Raw genomic sequence first — 15,872 nt, forward strand, 5'->3', positions numbered from 1 at the left:
GGAGATGGGCTCATTTTAATATACAGGGTGGACATGTGACAGCGGAATTTAGTATAAAGCATAAGTTCATTTCTGCTGCGGTTTTAAACTTCTTGAGGTCAATAATGGTGAACATAAACTTTTAGGGTAATTTTGGTCAAGATTCTTTAGTTTGTTTAAGCTTAATGGTTGTAATTCTTTAACACGGCTACCAGCGTTACCGATGAGATGGGTGGGGTCACGTGTGAGAATTAGGTGTGATTTCAGTGTTTTGTAATTGAGATGTCATCTAAATGGTTCACATTAACTTAGTATACCTACCCACCAGGCATTGACATTCTGATTGGGAGTTCTCACCTCTCAGGGTTCGTCACAGGGGGAGGGGGAAGGGGGGTTGTTTGAGTCTTGTGCGATAAGTGAAATCCCTCTGTGCTTACCCTACCCTCAACGCTGCATGAATTAAGTGACAATGTTTTAAAAATGTGGAACAAATTGTAGAATTAATTAAGTATATATTTTGTGTGTGTTTGCGTGTGTTTATGCACGTTCTTCCTTCAGACAGGAAATTACATGTTTATAGCATTATTTGGTTTCAATCACTTACTGTTGTAGTACTCTGCGAAAAAAAGTATCGTGACCATATTACGTCACTAGATGCTTTAAAATTAGACCTCGTTTAAATCCAGATAAATCTTAACGTACCATAAAGATTGATTCCGTAGGTGTGACTCTGGTGGACGCATTACGTAGTGGAAGTTTCGTATGATGTAGATTGAAAAAGATTCAACGAAACGTAATTAGTTGTACATAATCAGCTTCTTATTAAGATCTTACAAGGATAATACAGCGTAAGTTAACGCAGGATACTTTTGTATTGAACAAATAGAGCTACAAAACAATTCTACAGAACAAAAGGGGCCTTTACGCCGTGACGTCACCTAAAGGTGCAGTGTAATACGCGGCTCACCTCTAGAAATTCAACTTCTGATGTTCCTTGCTTTGCTAGTTCAACTAGCGACACCTACGACTAGTTTCCGGTAGCTTGCTGTTCCCTGCGTGGTGCTTGATTGAAAGTTGTGTGTTCGACGTTTTCGTGTGATACTATCAGAGGGGGCCACTCCGCGACTTGCACGTTATTGGCTAAAGCTTGTGACGTCACCAAGCGGACACGAGCGGAAGAAAGCTATGCGTAGAATGTAGCAGATGGCCCATGAAAGGCTGTGTTTTCATGCATCTTTTGATATTATACACCAAAGCTGTTACGCGATAGAAGAATACACTTATTCCGAAACAATGCATAGTTTATTTTTCATACATTATATGCGTGATATATTGTCCCTGTAGGCTGTAGTCCACTGCCAGCTTTTCTTTCCAGCTAACATATTGCATTTGTCCGGGCATATTCTGATATGACTTTTTACTGAATATCCTGGAATTTCCCTTTAATATTTTTACGCTACTTTTCAGATTCTCCAGTTGATCGCCACGATGAGGATACATTTGTTTTTGTTATTTAGTGTCTTCTTCCACTTTTGGCTAATCGCGACGAACAGGATGAGTGATGATTAGTTTAAATTGCTGAAGGGACACTCGCAGCAGGCACGTATCCAAGGGGGAGCTTAGGGGGCTCGAACCCCCCGAAAGTTTGCGGTTTACAATAGTTAAAATGAGGTTTTTGGTTTCTTGCGGTGTGAAATAAAATAACGTGATGATAATTTAAGGAGAGAAATAATTATCGAGTCAAGCACGTATGCAAGGTGGGAATCAGGGGGCTCCAGCACCCCATTCAGGAAATTACGCTACATAAAATTAGGTTCATGGCTTCTTAAATAATGTGATGATAATTTGAGATAAATAATTTTCGAGCCGAGACAAAGAATGTTCTATAACCCTGTTATTGTTAATAGCGCGCACCCAAGGTGGGATCAGGGGCTGGAGCCCCTCTTAATTTTTTCAGTTTACACTACACAAAATTAGTTTTTTTTTGTATTTGATTTATTTTATTTTACTTCGCGTTTTGTTCCTCTTAGCTAATTTACGAAGATGGGAATGAGTGATGAAATGATGAAAATGATAAATGGACATTCACATCAACCATGGCTGAGCGGGATTCGAACCCGGGACCCTTGGCGTCGCAGCGCGATGTGCTAACCACTCAGCCACAGGATCCGGCAAAATTAGGTTTTTGTTTTCTTAAATAGTGTGCCGATAATATATAAGGAGAGAGATACTTACCAAGGCAACACGGAGAATGTTCTATAAGCCTGTTGTTGATAATATTGCATTAAAACTTTTCTTACGCTTTCGGTGTTGTCGCAACACTATGCAAAGACTTGTCAGCATTTGGAAGCTGCAAACGTAGCGCCACACGTAGGACGATTCATTGTAATTTTTTAATCTCTGGAAAGCGCGAGAGGGAACGTTCTTGAATAAGAGAAGGAGTCGAACTACTGGCAACATTAACGAATCGTTTTATCTGTGGAACGTTCTAGATTATAATGAGGTTAAAATACGCGGCTTTAATTTACAGGTTGATCTGTACAACAGAATCGGTTAATGAGTATTCAAAGGTAAGTGTGATAGTTCATACAGTCTATTGGTGGCTTTATAAGATCTAGTGATTCGAAAATGAAAAGGACTAAATACCATTAAGTAACGAAGTCTACTACTAGTTCCAGTTCATGTCCAAAGCAGAAGACATTAACGACAGCGGATTTTCCGGAGCCTCAGTGTAGTGCTAGTTCGGGTCGAGGGCCGAAGAGATCGAAGGTCTCTATCTAAAGTGAATATTTAAGCAGTAACAGGTATTGGAGCGGTTAATTAAAAAAGAAATAAGCCGCACAGATCAACTGAAAATCAAAGTTTTGAGTCATGAGTTAGTTTTTCCCAGGATTTTAGAAGAGGAGGGTTATGCATACTATTTTTGGTGGTCAGTCCTCATTTCTCCATAGGGCCTCCCCCATGGCGCAGTGGTAGCGTCATCGCCTTGTAATCAAGGGGTCCCGGGTTCGATACCCAGTGGAGGCACAAGTGGTTCGGATCCCACTTTAAACTGTAGGTCCAGTCCCGATTAGCCTTACTGTGCATAAAGTGGACTTAAAACACCAACTCAAACCAAACTCATTTCTCCATCTTTTCCTCTCTTTGACGTTCATTTTTGTAAGGAATATTTGGTCAAATTGGGTTATGACCTCACCAACCCTCCCTTGGGCACGTCACTGGAGATAAATGAATAAGCATTTAATCATATTGGGAGAAGAAACACTAGATGTGTTGGGATCGGAAGGGTTTTCATTGTGAATTAATTGTTTCGAACTGTATTCGAGGAGACTTACTTTGTCTTGTGCCAATATACGACAAGACTGCGGAAGTTGTGACAGACAATGTGAACACTTGCGAGTGCTTAGGCCTCAATATGAATAATTTGGTGAGTTTCGGCTTTTATAAGAACTGTAAACATGGGAGGACAAGACACAGTAGTGGTGTTCAGGCTCGAATCGGAGAGAAATATTCGAGAAATTTCTGCGTCCAGTTCGCAGCCCACAGTTTGAGTCTCGCGTTGTCGAGTGGATTGTCCATCCCGTGCGTGTGTAACAGCTTCGTAAAAACACTCGAAGACGTCATGGATGTTTTGATGTCTGATGATAAGAAATGGACAAACACACATACTGAGATGGTTCCGGCACACAATGTTAATGCATGGAAACAGAGGAGTTGAGTGGTAAAAAATGTTCCTATTTCACGTTCTGAATAATTTGGCAGCCTTGAACAGTGGCGACGATTTTGGGGATAGTTGCTCCCCATTTTTTTGCCTTCACACTATGACCTCTTTATGCTAACCCTTGTATACCAAGGGAAGAGAAAGTAAACTTTTCTTGCACCCCCCACTCCCGTTTTGAACCCAATTGCCACCATTGGCATTAAACATACAATTGTGAGGTTCTATCTATACCCCTTAAAAATATGGTGTTTAGTCCCCCACGAAAGGAATTCCTGGATACATGCCTGACTCGCAGAGAACACCTATGCCCATGCTGGGATTTGAACCGGGAACTTCGGAGGCGAAATCGAAAGTCGATCACTTAACGCCCTCGGCTACCGAGCCGGTGAATGAATTAGATGATGGCTATTGTATAAAGGGTGTATTTTCGGGAAACATTGAAATAGCAATATTTCTTCCAGGTAATATATCCTAGGAACTTAATTCTTGCGGGCTTACTAGGTTCTGGCATGTGGGCCAACAATCTGTGTAGTACTCTGTACTGTTTGTGATCCACATGGATTTGTGATCATCCATTTCATCTACTCACCATTCATTTTCATCTTTGCGATTAGCCAAAGGGAAAATTATACTTGAAATAAAACAAAAGCAATACAAATACAAAACAAAAATAATGGAACGATTATGCTGTTACGTTTTTCTGTATTTTAGGCACGTCGCATGTATCAGCCAACAGTCAGAGATTGCTTTTCGGTCGAATGATACTTCTTATAATGGGAGGTAAATGCAAGCTGAGAATTATAATTTGATCTCTTATCCACCTGAGTTGAGGATCTAAATTTTTGGATTTTATTTGTAACAATATTTACTACTGCGAGAAATTAAAAAAAACTTACGGCTAATTTCGTCACTGGCTTCCTATTCTGTAATAGTTACATTTGTTGTAAGAACATAATACAGGGTAAGTCCAAATGATGGACCCGATTACAGAAATTTATTCTGTGAAATCTAATAAACATATGTTATTGTGAGACATGAGCTTCGACAGGTTAACTTTCAAAGTTTAGTTTCCATGCAGTGTTTACACTTTCTACCGCTAGGAGTCAGCAGCGAGCAGGAAAATGGTGTTGACTGGAGAACATTTCAGAGATCTTTCTATGTGCTTGATTATCATGTGAACAAGTCTGTGATTAGTGTGTAATAGCATTTCCGTACCAAATATCGGAGAGAACCACCTACGGGGAAGGCCATTCGTAAGGGGTATGAACATTTCAGAGATTCGGGCTGCATCTGTAAACGAAAATCGACTGGCCGTCCATCGACTGGGGAAGAGACAGTGGAACGAGTGCGCACATGTTTCGTGCGTAGTCCACAGAAGTCCACCTACCGGGCAGCGAGAGAACTTCAACTTCCACAGAAAACTGTCTGGCGGGTTCTGCGGAAACATTTACAAATGAAACCCTACTGCTTGCAACTAGTTCAAGCCTTAAAAGACACTGATTATGCTTTGAGCACGTCCTTCTGTGCTGATTTTCTTGCATTAATGGAAACGGATGGGTTCTCTGAGAGGTAAATTTAGTGATGAAGCAACTTTTCACCTTTCAAGGAAAGTGAATAGACACAACGTGAGGATTTGGGGAACTGCTAACCCCCATGAATTTGTGGAATACGAACGCGATTCTCCCAAAGTGAATGCCTTTTGTGCCATTTCCCATGAAAAGATTTATGGGCCCGTTTTCTTCCATGAACGTACTGTGACAGGACTTGTTTTCCTTGATATGCTGCAACTATGGCTCCTTCCACAGCTTGCAGAGGATAGCGGAGATTTCATTCTCCAATTGAAGGTGCCCCCGCGCATTACCATGACAGCATTCGGGACTGTCTCAATGGGGCATTGGAACAACGTTGGATATAGGCCGTGCATCTCCGGAGGATCGACCTCTCCTTCATTGGCCACCTCGTTCCCCCGACTTAACCCATATGATTTCTTCATGTGGGGTTTTGTCAAGGCTCATCTTTACGTACCACCACTTCCAACAACATTGGATGACCTGTTTGCCCACATCACAGCAGCCATTGCTGATATTGACTGCACCATGCTACACAAGGTTTGGCAGGAGATAGACTATCGGCTTGATGTGTACCGTGTTACGCGAGGTGCTCATATAGAACACTTGTGATTTGTTTGAAAAAAACTTTGACAGTTTACCTTTCTTAGCACATGTCTCACAATAACATTTGTTTATTATATTTCACAGAATAAATGTCTGAAATCGGCTCCATCATTTTGACTTAACCTGTACATTAATTTACTTTGTATAAATATTACATTATCCATCGCTTTTCCTAATTAAATCTCATACCATATCCAACACACACACAAAATGTATTTTACTAATAATACAGGTAGGTTTGGTTTGAGTTGGTTTCTTAAGTCTACTTTATGAACAGTAAGGCTAATTGGGACTGGACCCACAGTTTAAAGTGGGATCCGAACCACTTTGTGCCTCCACCGGGTATCGAACCCGGGACCCCTTGATTTCAAGGCGATGACGCTACCACTGCGCCATCGGGGAGGACGTGTTCCTTGCATTTTTCTTCCAGACGGCCAAGGGTACTTGCAAGGGGCACAGAGGGGCAATTGCACCCTTCGATTTAAAATTTTATACAAATAAAAATACATTTCGTAAAATTATCTTGCTCGCTTCGCTCACAATTTCTCCTATTCTTATAGTCCAAGTTCAGAGCCATAGCTATATGGGGCGGCGGGAGTCGGCCCTGGGAGCCCCCGTAATATTATTTTCGCCCTATTAAAACAATTTCTTTCTATGAAACTTAATATCAAATATTAATGATGACATTGTAATCCAAGAAGTCATTGGTCAATCAAGGGATTCCTATTTTTTGTCAGGTGTCGAAACATGTATTTCAACTATAATATAATACAATTCACACAATATTTTGCAAAATGGTTAACGTAACCAGTAGGCAAACATTGTCTGTAGTGATACAAGAGTCTCCCCTTTGTAGGAAATAGAGTCCGTGGTGGACTAAGGGACCCATGTTTTAATGTTTTAGCAAGGTCAAAAAAAGTATTACAATTTTTTCCACAATTCATCAAAGTGCAGATCCTAACCATTATTATGTAATTAATCCGATTTTGCTTGTACAACACAACACAATGGTGTTGTTGGATTCTCGATAGATTCCTTTGTGCGTAAAAAATCTTGCGTACTGGAAACTAGAGGGAATCATTATGAAGCATGATTTTTAAAGGGCTCCCTTAATCAGTTCTGCAGAGAGGCCCAAAGCTGTTGTTAGTCATCAATTAACATTATCGACCTGTAAATATCAAGTAGGGTGAAGGCACATAATGGTTCGGATCCCACTTTAAACTGTAGGTCCAGTTCCAAGTAGCCTTAGTGTGCATAAAGTGGACTTAAAACACCAAATCAATCAATTACAATATATAGTAGGTATAGTCCCTACTAGCCTATTTATGTTAAACTTTATATTCTTTGGCAGCCTGGAAAGGTCATTATCGAAATATTGCTATTTGATGTTGCTCGAAGTTTTTTTTTTTTCGTTGCAGTTTCAAGATACTATCCCTTTTCTGTTACTTATAGCTTTTGGGGGAGAGGGGCAAGTGCCTCTGTGTACCCTACCATAATATGTGCCAATGCGACACAATCCTCTAGGATTGACTTCGCCCCCCCCCCCCCCCCACAAAGAATTCCTGGCTACGGGCCTGATTGAATAGCTTCTTTGGTCATTATTTACATGACAGCTCTACTCATTGATTGACGAGAAGATTGAAAGGATGTGCAGGGGAGAAACGCCTGTCCTGTAAGTCGTACATTATATTTTCAGCACAATTTCTCAACAAACGCACATAAAGTAAAGTAACAGTGCAATTGTTAATTAGTGTTCGCTACCTACGAGATGTTCAAAGTATTATTTTCGCGGACGATGTTTCAACTTCAAAGCTAATAAATCTTATCTTGCATTCAATATTCAATGAAGCAATACTTAGAAACTGAGTTCCGATTGTGTAAAGGTTTTTGAAAGTTGCATACGTGATGATACGGAAGGCGAGTGTGGAAGATAAGGCCAGAGGCGCAACCACGAAGTTTTATCTGGAGGGAGAAAGTACCAGGATAAACGTACCAATAATAATAATAGTGATAAAAATAACATTAATAATGGCATTATTATTACAACTGGTAGTGTAGTAGTAGTATCAAAGACGTTTTTATCCTCATAAATTACGCAAAAGGGAGGTAGATGTCTGTGCTAAAGCATTTATTTGGAACAAACGATTTGAAATATTTTTTCAACACCAGAAATTTTACATTAGCTAATAATTGAAAACAAGCACACAAACTGTATTTTTGAATGGCAGAAAATGAATGATATATGCATGCCGAAGATATTTTTTTGTACATATAACATGTATCACTTTCATATGTTTTACACATATGCAACATGGAGCGACATAAAATAAGAAAATACATATGCAAGATGCTAACACTAAATTATGTACGTATTCAAAGTTTTTTTCATTACATATATACAAAACATATTATTTAAATACATCACATTACAAAAAACGATTATATTGCGAACGAAGCGAGAAAGAAAATTTCTTGATCCAATTTTTGCAATTTAAAACAATATTGATTTAATAAGGAAGAAATAATATCACATGGCGCCAAGGCATTCTCTCTTTTACAACTTTTTTTTTTAATTTAGATTATTTGGCGCCCATGGCCGACTCCCGACGCCCCCTAGATACGTCTCTGAACTTGACGAGACTGAAAAAAGCTGGCACTGCAAGCAAAGCGAGCAAGAAAATTTTACGAAATGTATTTTTATTTGTATAAAATTTGAAATAGAAGGGGGCAATTTCTCCTCTGTGCCCCCTGCAGGTGCCTTTGGCCATCAATGTTTGCCCCTCCTAGAATTGACTTCCGTCGAAGGTTGGGGGACAATGCCTCTGCCCTCCCCTGTGGTTGCACCACTGAGTAAGTCCGAAATTTGAAGGAACAAATTGAATCAATCCTGCTACAGCAACTTTTTGGGAAGCGATGATCACTTTATTCCAGGCGATTTTCTTCTATTATTATTGCACGTGGCAAGAGCACAAACAGGTTGATTTGTTCTCATTCTACCGGCATTCAAGAAAAAGTGTGTATAAGTAAATAATCGACCCATTTATCTCAAGCTTCCGTATACGATAACGAAGTAAGTTCCATTCTGTCCTCTTAATGACGTCATAGCGCGCACAGAATCATGGGAGAAAATCTCGGAACCTCGGGAATGGCCTACCTTATAAAGGTACCTTGTGATACTATTGCATTTAACGTTGTGATTGTTTAAACAGCATAAAATATTTAAACGCGTGAGTTATTTCGCGAGCTTAATGCGAATACTGTGTCATGAAGTGTCTTGTCTAATTCGCGATGACAGTAAACTGGTACATTGATGCAACCGACATTGTGAATTCATAAATCGTATCGGCTGTGTTTCGTTGGAAAGTTTAAAAATGTATCTTTGTATCGGTCAATAATGAACGTGTGCGACGTACTATAGCTACACATGTGACGTAAGAATAATAGATACAAAGTGATCGATTTGCCCAACATGACAAAGTAGAAGCAAAAAAAATGTGCAAGGGCAAGAAGTGACTTTGATAAGGTTAGCTAACGATTTCTAACTTTTAAAATCTACGCCGGATTGATATTTCAGTGAGGTAGAATGTACGTAAAATGTTCTCTTGATTCATAACTGCTTACTACACGACTTACTGTGCTGCAAAAAGCGGTAGGTTGAATGTTTATTGCATGTATCACGTCAATCGCAAACTACCTTTAACTTGCGGAGATTATGTCTGGGGTTAGAGAAGAGTTGGCTGCCCATGCTTGCTTGCAAATAGAAGTTTAACGAAACAGGTTGGTTTTTGCTCCTCGTCAGTCTGTCTATTATAAAGTACGCACCTTTGAACCTCTGTACTCCCGCTACAAAATTGAAAATTATTGCATGGGTTACAAAGTTCATAAGAAATCAATAAACATTTGGTAACTCGTAGTGTATTTTCAAATGTGCGTAATTACATGACAATCGGAGTGTTGCCGATTCTGTAATTAATATTCTTCAAGCTCTTTTGCTTTGAAATGTACTTTTTTTTCCCATTACTGCAGTGTTTGGAAATAACTGGACTGTGGATTTGCCTTAAAATGCCTTTTCTTGTTCCTTGACCAGGAAAAGTATAAGCCTATTAAATTGTAATTATTCTTTCTTCTCAATGTTGAGGGCTAATAAAAGTAAATGTTAAGGTGAAAGTGCGATATTTTGCCTATTATAAATCATCATAAGGTTAATCTAGGTATATGTCTTAATATTAATATCCCCTTATTAATTTACCAGCTGCGACAGCAGACTTTTGAGATTAAAGAAAATTTAGGCCGCCATTTCTAAGACGAATAAATTAATTTTATGGTGACTGTTGAAAGGTAAATGTGTTCTGAGCTCCTAATGCGGGAAAGTGACGTACAATTTGTCGCTTTTAATCAATTTTAGTGCCTGTGTTGTATGTTTCGCACCTTTTGTGCTTCCCCGTTCTGAGAGCTTTTAATGCCTGTAGGCCTCATCCTGGCTATAATCCTTTAACATCCCTTACATTGCTAATATCAATGTGGATCCCACTTTAAACTGTAGGTCCAGTCCCGATTAGCCTTACTGTGCATAAAGTGGACTTAAAACACCAAATCAATCGATCAATCAACCTAATAGCGATGTGACGACGGATAGTGTAAATTCTATAGGATTGGACAAAAAATTATTTTGAAATTTTTCGATAACACCTAGTCAGTATTTATGTTGTGAGAATTCTTTAAATATACGTATAATGATGAAACGCGGGAACTTTATTTAAAAAATAAAACATAGTAACAGGCGAACTAATGCGTGGGCTCGAGCCCCACAGCCCACTTTAATTGATTTGGGTTTATTTCACTTCGCTTTTCTTCCACTTTTGACTAATCGCGAATGTGATGTCCAGGCCGGGATTCGATACCGTTGGCCCCTCAGGCCCCTTTAAGTTGACCTTACTGCGCCAAATGCAAGCGCGGATCGAGCATTTTTGTCGGAGGGGGCTAAACATACGTATTTTTGGTAGGGCACGGAACTTCATATCTGTAGAAAATCTGTGGAATAGTATGAATTCCTTATGAATCATAGATGGCAGTAGCTGCTACTGAAATTGAAATGCGAATTTATTAAGGAATGTAGACGATATTTGCAGTGATTTTGCAAATAGATATTGAAATTACCTTTCTTTTTAAAAAGACCGTTGAAAAGGTTAGTATACTAATTGCTGTGTATTTCATTTTTGTACAAATGCATCATTTCCTGCTTTTTTCTTTTGACAATAGCAGTTATAAATAGCCATTAAAATGTTTTGCTTTACGTATGTAATTTAAGACATTTATAGACCGCCTTCATATTAATGAAAGTGTTCTTAAGTTTCTGAATTCTATATATAGTACATTCACCCGGGTTCCAATCTCAGCCTGGGAATAAGTGTCCTTTTCGTGAGTGTCAATTCATAAATTTAGTCACTCATTTTCATCACCTGCGAATTGTCAAAAGTGGAAGAGAAGCGACGCGAAGTAACAAAAATCCAATGAAATTAAATGTTTTCATCGGTTGAATCTGTCTCAGGTACAATTACATGAAAATTGAGTTAGGATAATAGTCTATCATTATTTTTCATTAATTAATGATTTTTTCTTGTATCCTACGCAGTGGCGGTGATTCCGGGGGGGGGGGCATGAGGGGCAGTTGCCGTCTACTTTTGCCCCCGTACTATACTCAACCTTATCTACGAAGGGAAAGTAAACTGTGCTTGCCCCCCCTCCCCCCAGTTTGAGTTCATTAAGAAAAAAATGTTATTAGAAGCTACACTGTAGATAATTGTGTTTACCAATTTCAGAAGGCTTCACTGAGTCCAATGCAAATTGCAATACATGGCATTTTCACTTTAAAATTGAAGGATGGCGCATTTTACTTTGTAACTCAAGAATGACCAAAATGTCACTCACCATGTTTCACACCAGAGCCCTTCATTTATTACTTTTAAGTTATTGTACTGGTTGGGACTAGATGAAGCGTAATATGAACGAAATAATGTGCTTCTTTGCTAGTATTGGAAAAATAGCAAATGTGTAATGTAATTTGATAAACATTGATTCTCGATTCCACACTTCGCCGTTCACCTCATATCTCGCTGAAATCATTGAAATTCTCCGTTGCTGTTCACAAACACGCACACCATATTAACAACAAATACTATGTATTCATAAAACTTGATATGGCACATACGGGTTGTGATGAGTGACCCTTTCTGAAGACGCGCAAATGTCAACCTCGTGCTTGTGACTCTCCTTTCATACATTTCATCACCATTCATCCTCATCTTCGCAATTAGCCAAAGTTGCAGAAAAGCGAAGTAAAATAGTCAACCAACGAATAATATGGCACATACATTAGCTATATATGAATCAGGAGCGTATATTGTAGGCTAGCTAGGCTATCTGCGAAGCCTGAAGCCTAGAGAATAATATACAGGAGGAAAATCGATCAGAAATTGTGAGTTGGCAACCTGATTTCTTGTGAGTTGGCATCCTGATTTCTTGTGAGTTGGCAACCTGGTTTGTTGTGAGTTGGCAACCTGGTTTGTTGTGAGTTGGCAACCTGATTTCTTGTGAGTTGGCAACCTGATTTCTTGTGAGTTGGCAACCTGATTTCTTGTGAGTTGGCAACCTGGTTTGTTGTGAGTTGGCAACCTGGTTTGTTGTGAGTTGGCAACCTGATTTCCTATGAGTTGGCAACCTGGTTTCTTGTGAGTTGGCAACCTGGTTTCTTGTGAGTTGTAACCTGATTTCTTGTGAGTTGGCAACCTGATTTCTTGTGAGTTGGGAACATGATTTCCTATGAGTTGGCAACCTCATTTCCTATGAGTTGGCACCCTGATTTCTTAGGAGTTGGTAAACTTATTTCTATTCATAGCCTAGGACCACGTGACATAGTGAAATAGTCCAGATCTTGGACTCAGTATACGTCACTGATATGAATATTATTGATATCTAGAAAACTACGCCTCCCCGATGGTGTAGTAGTAACGTTGTCGCCTTGTAGTCAAGGGGTTCCGGGTTGAATACGCGGTGGAGGGACATCATATTTGGGATCGCACGTTAAACTCTATGTCCAGTCCAGTCCAGATTAGCCTTTAAAACAACTCAAACAAGCAATATACAATTTGTAAGCCACATAATGCTTTATTCCTTACGATCAGATACAAAGAGGCTAGTTTTCAGAGCGAGCATACGCGTATCTTCTTCACCCATAGAATCCCAGACCATAGCCTACTCCATAAATTCCACCTCCATAGCCGTATCCTCCATAGAGTCCGTGTCCAATTCCCCCGTACGGTCCGTATCCAAATCCACCATAGCTAAGGAACGGGTATCCAATGCCTGAAATGAAGCAGATACGAGTTTGTAGGATTTTTTCTACCCGTTTAGGTTAAAGGATGATGAAGAATGATGATCATACTAATGACGTCACTGTTAAGTAATTTCTCTTAAAATTCATATGGTTTCATAGCTTATCTGAAGTGTCGATAAATAAGGACGTTGAATCTTGGAAACTAATAGACGGACAGACTAATCGAAATAATTTAGTGTTGCGTTAATCCATTACGAGTGTGAAACTTGGTCCCCTTACTTTAAAAAAGAGTATTTGAGAATAAGATCCTGAGGAAAATATTTGGACCTAAAAGGGATGAGGAGACAGGTGAGTGGAGAAGGTTACATAATTTAGAACTGCACAATTTGTATTCATGTCCAGATATTATTAGAATGATTAAATCAAGAAGACTTAGGTGGGCAGGCCATGTGGCACGAATGGGAGAGGAAAGAAGAGTTTACAGGATTCTTGTTGGGAAACCTGATGGTAAGAGACCTGCAGGAAGGCCAAGGCGAGGATGGAGGGATAACGTTGAGATGGACCTAAAGGAAACCGGTGAGGATGGAAAAGATTGGATTGTTCTTGCCCAGGATAGGGACAGATGGAAGGCTTGTGTTGTTGCAGCCAAAAACCTTCGGGTTTGAGAAGGCTAGAGAGTTAGTTAGTTAATTCATTGTAACAGGTTACAAAATTTACAACGTTTGTAACGTTACTTCTTTACTTGACTTATGTTAAGGTTTTGTAAACAAAAATTCGGAGGATTTTTTGACAATGGTAAAGCATTTTCTCTACCATTTCCCTCCGTTTCATTCTCTTCCTTGTCTCTCTCTCCCCCTACGTATATCTTTCCAATCCTCTTTCTTTCTTTCCTTCTCTCTTCCCTGCTTTCTGTTTTCGCCTCCTCCCCCCCCTTTCCCAGTTTCGTTTCTTTCCTCTTCCCTCGCTCTGTTTGCATTTTTTCATGTATCTCTCTTTCCTTCTCTATCCCCCTTATGCCTCCTCCCTCCTTGCCCTCACTTTTCACCTCTTTGTCTCCTTCCTTCTATCTCTTCGTCTGTTTTCCTCTGACTCTTTCCTTCCTTCTATGTCTTGGTATCTTTCCTTTCTTTCCTTCTCTATAACTCTGTGCTTCTCTCCGCCCCTCCCACCCCGTTGTAACAATCACATTGACTTCAAATAAATTTTACTAAGGATAATATGGCACATAGATTTCAGTGTTGCATTTTTTCAGTCTGCATTTCAAGTGGCCATTACACCTGATTAATAACAATATATGCACAATTAAAGTACTGTGCAATAGTATTTTACTTTGCATTTCTGCCCCTTTTGCCTAATGGCTAGGATAAAAGTAAGACGAGAATGCAAGACAGAAAAAGTATAAAATCTAATTGATTTATATTATTAGAGAACAATTACTAAACAAAAACCAACGCATAATAAAACAATTTAAATTAACTTGTAATTTATGGATATTTTGATCACTTGGTAAAGGAATTACTTCGCTGCTTTATACATACAGAGTGTCCATAAAGTCTCGCCCCACCCTGGGTATTGTGAGCGGCTGTCTCTACGTACCTCCAATTGTCCTTGTCCTCCTGGTAGCAATCTCAGGGGCCGCGATGATATGCGGTTTGTGTACGACGCTTGCCAAGAGGGGGTGTACGTATTTGTAGACACTGCTAGGGTATCTCCGAATCATGCTACAGTGTAGGAACAAGTGAAGGGAAAGGGTAGCGATCGACAACGGTAGGGAGAAAAGAAGCAATGAAGCATGAAGTAACAATTGCACAGCGGGAAACAAACACATGCAGCGCGTGGGGAGTCCCCAAACACAGTGGGGAGACACCGCAGCAAGAACAAAGCACGGTGCAACAAAAGAGAAGGAGGACCGGACGGGGAATGGTACCTGTCAAGGAGACAACAAATGCGGGACGAGGGATTCCCCGTAGCAGCACCGAGGGGATGTCACACAGAGGTCGTGCGCCAGCAGGACAAACACAGCAACTACGGGCACAGGAGGTTTATTGCCACGCAAAAGTGCACTTACAGATAAGAATAGTACGTAGTACGTAGTCGTACCCCGGACTGACGTTGTTACAAAAGTTGCTCAAATTGACGACCACCACATTCAATGCAGGCATTGCAGCGTCGCAGGAAATTCTGGCGAACCCTATCAAAAATCCCCGGCATGGTACACACCTCGGCCGATGCTGCAAGTATCCGCGCTACCAATGTTTCCTTGTCAGGCACCGGGGTCTCGTAGACGAGTGTTTTCACATGGCCCCACAAGAAGAAATCCATTGGTGTGAGGTCAGGCGAACGGGCGGGCCAGGGGACGGGGCCCTCTCTGCCGATCCAGCGCTGTGGGTAGGTACGGTGCAAAAGGGTTCGCATTGTGCCATCAAAATGTGCAGGCGCTCCATCCAATTGAAACCACATACGATGTCGCACTTTGAGGGGTACATCTTCTAGCAGCTCTGGAAGGACTGATGCAAGAAAGGTGCGATAGAGGCGGCCATTTAAACGTGGTGGCAGCAGGTATGGACCGATAATCTGTTCATCGATGATACCTGCCCAGATATTCACTGCAAACTGGGTCTGATGGTGCACCTCGACTGCTGCATGTGGATTTTCATAATCCCAC

This window comes from Lepisma saccharinum, chromosome 13 (genome assembly GCF_977018435.1).
Source record: "Lepisma saccharinum chromosome 13, izLepSacc3.1, whole genome shotgun sequence".
Taxonomy (NCBI): Eukaryota; Metazoa; Arthropoda; class Insecta; order Zygentoma; family Lepismatidae; genus Lepisma; species Lepisma saccharinum.